This window comes from Meriones unguiculatus (genome assembly GCF_030254825.1).
Source record: "Meriones unguiculatus strain TT.TT164.6M chromosome 13 unlocalized genomic scaffold, Bangor_MerUng_6.1 Chr13_unordered_Scaffold_28, whole genome shotgun sequence".
NCBI lineage: Eukaryota > Metazoa > Chordata > Mammalia > Rodentia > Muridae > Meriones > Meriones unguiculatus.
This window is the reverse complement of record NW_026843644.1, coordinates 11,873,483-11,876,914: the sequence shown is the minus strand read 5'-3', so window position 1 is coordinate 11,876,914 and position 3,432 is coordinate 11,873,483. Positions and strand designations below refer to the sequence as shown.

The 3,432-nt window shown below is 34.1% G+C and overlaps 1 long non-coding RNA gene across 1 annotated transcript; it reads left to right on the top strand.

Annotated features, from left to right (window-relative positions):
- The first annotated feature begins 879 nt into the window (after window positions 1–879).
- Window positions 880–3,032, top strand: LOC132650669 (uncharacterized). Its single transcript, XR_009588888.1, has 3 exons — window positions 880–984; window positions 1,197–1,257; window positions 2,928–3,032. It is a non-coding gene; the product is annotated as an uncharacterized LOC132650669 (long non-coding RNA).
- Window positions 3,033–3,432: the final 400 nt, after the last annotated feature.

The window sequence follows — 3,432 nt, the reverse complement described above, 5'->3', positions numbered from 1 at the left end:
ATTGGCATGTCTACTCCAAAGCTATATCCTATTCAAAAAGTTCAGATATGACACAGTTAAACCTCATTATTGAGTTTTCTTCTAAAGTGACTTAGTGATAATATTAACATTTTTTAATAGAAAAGTTTTAATCTTTATTTTAAACTACAGACTATACATAATTTAGAAAGGAAAGTGTACAAAACAATGATCAAAGAATAATTGTGTGTTGTATGCCTTTTCTTTTGTTTGGTTAATCAGAAATATGATGTTATCAGCTATGATTATTGTTGCTTGCCACTCACATTATAGTTATCCATCTATTCATTGTAGTCCACTTTCCCTTCCACAAATATATGAGCCCCCCTTTTCATATACTGATATGCCACATCTCTAAGCCCTGGTGAAAACATGATATTCAGTACCATGTAGTCTTTTGACTGATGTCACCCATCTTTTCACTGTTCCCTGATATCCACATCTCATTTGTTGCTAGATAAAATATGATGACTGTGTTTTTTCCTTCCACCTGTCTCATGACAGGGTTCTGACCTACTTGCTCAAGTAACTGAAGATGATTCATAGATCACTCAAGAACCCAACTAATGTCTAATTCATATTCATGCCTTACAAACTAATGAAACTCCTTTAACACAGGTTTCCAAAGCACGCCTTTGGTTTTCCTTATGATCTAACCTTTAGGCTTTTTCTTCTCCCCTCCTTCACCTGATGCACAGAACCCAACTATCTAACACTGGCACTTCTGTGTCAGAAAATAAATGGAAGCAGCACTAGAATTATATGATTCTATTGCCAATGAAGTATAAATTTATATTGTTGCCACTCTTTCTGTTGTACAAATGCATGGCATATTTTAGAATTCAGTGACCTTCAATGATGTGCATGTGAAATTCAGCCAAGAAGAGTGGGCTTTGCTGGAACCATCACAGAAACAACTCTACAAAGATGTGATGCTAGAGACCTGTAAAAACCTCACTGCTATAGGTAAGACAGCAAATTTTCTTTCACTTTTAAAATAAGGAGACAAGTCTTACTTTGTTATTGATCCTTTTCTATAATTCCAATTGAGAATGAGGAAGAATGAGGTGAATAAGTCAGGCATAGTTCTAAGGGTCATAGAAGATAGTGATTTAAGTTTTGCTTTAATAATAACATGATATTTCCAGTAATACATATTTTCTTGTACTCTATTTTAGGCTACAATTGGGAAGACCATACCATTGAAGAACATTTTCAAAGCTCTACAAGTAATAAAAGGTAACTTTATGTGCACACTCATACAGATATAAATCTTAAGAAATTTTAATGTGTCCTGAAAGTTTGTTTTTTGTTTCTTTGTTGGCTGCTTTTTATTTTCTGTTTTTGAAATAGTTTTTTTTTTCTGTGTAGCTGTGGCTTAACTTAGACTTGCTTGTTAGACCAGTGTGCTCTCAAAATCACACAGATCTGCCTGCTTCTGTCTCCACAAATGCTGGGATTAAAGGAATGTACCAGCATAGCTGTGTCCTGGAGGTTTTAAAGAAAAGCAACAGTGCAAAAAGAGCACTGCTTCTAAGTGTACTGATGTTCATTAAAATCTCACAATTCCATGTACCTCAATGTGAGGTATCTGATTTGTGTTTGCAAGGCACTCCCCTAAGATAGAAGAAAATAATATAATGTTGTAACAGAAAATGCCCTTTACATCATATAGACATTACAGCTACTGAGTTGAATTGCCAATCTGTTTAGTCTCATTCTATCTAGTCAGATATTGTAAGAGGTATACCCATTGAATAGGTGATCAGTATGTGTCCAAAACCTTCTGGTAAGCAAACATTTCATAGTACAACTAGTGTTACTCATATTCATGCAGTAACATTGTAAAGTTTAGTGAGAGGAGCAGCTTATGAGAGTCAAGAATATTGTTGTGGAGAAACCTTAATCCATATATGACGTGTCTATGATGAACAAAAACAAACTGTGTTAATTCAATGTGGGAATCTTTTATTATTCTTGTAATTTAAATAGGTATATCATATGTCACAATGTTTCTAAGACACATGAGTATAGAGATATTGAAAGAAGCAGTGTACCTGTCTTTCTCCAAGAACAGTTGATTTTGTAGAAATCCCCAATTTGAGCAGATTTGCTGAATGTGATAAATGGTTACTGTTAATTGGTTTTGCATGTAGTAACACTGTAAAGTTTAGTGAAAGGAGCAGCTTATGAGAGTCAAGAATATAATTGTGGAGAAACCTTAATCCCTATATGACATGTCTATGATGAACAACAACAGAAAAAAAAGTGTTAATTCAATGTGGGAATCTTTTATTATTCTTGTAATTTAAATTGGTATATCATATGTCACAATGTTTATAAGACACATGAGCATAGAAATATTGAAAGAAGCAGTGTACCTGTGCTTCTCCAAGAATAATTAATTTTGTAAGAGTCCCCACTTTGAGTAGATTTTCTGAATGTGATAAAAGGTAACAGTTAATTGGTTTTGCAACTTCACTGAGAATTCATCAGTAAAGTCATACTGCTGAAAATACCTATGAATACTAGGAATTTGGAACTTCTGCTTGTCCTGGCTCACTTTGTAAATGAAGTGTCATTCATACAGTACAAAAATTTGTGAAAAGGACTGCTGTGGTAAAACTCTGAATTCTTACAATACTCTTCATATATATGAGAAAACCTGTTATAAAAAAAATGATGCCATAATAGTGAATCACATAACAAATGATCTTACCATCACAGGGATCTTCAAAAATACCCATAATGAAGGGAAAAAACATGAAAGTAAATAAAGTGATAAAACTTTAAAATTTTATTCTTCTTTGCCATTAGACTGAATTACAAAATTCATATAGATAAATATATTTATTAGTGTAATGCAATGACTGTGGTAAATCTTTCACATGTTCCAATTATCTTTGCAGGCATGAAAGCAGTCATATTGGAGAGAAACCTTCTAAATGCACTCTCTGTGGTAAAGCCTTCCCCTATACCACTGATCTCATATAGCATAAAAGAACACACACAGGAGAGAAGCCTTACAAATGTAATCAATGTCGTAAAGCCTTTGCAAAAAACAGGCATCTCATAAACAATAGAAGGACACACACTGGAGAGAAACCTTATGAATGTAACCAGTGTGGTAAAGCCTTTGCAAAGAAGAATAATCTCCTAAGGCATAAAAGAACACACACTGGAGAGAAACCTTATGAATGTAACCAGTGTGGTAAAGCCTTTGCACAAAACAGTCATCTCATACGGCATAAAAGAACACACACTGGAGAGAAACCTTCTGAATGTAACCAGTGTGGTAAAGACTTTGCAGAAAACAGTACTTAAGCCATAAAAGAACACACACTGGAGAGAAACCTTATGAATGCAACCAGTGTGGTAAAGCCTTTGCACAAAACAGTAATCTCATACGGCATA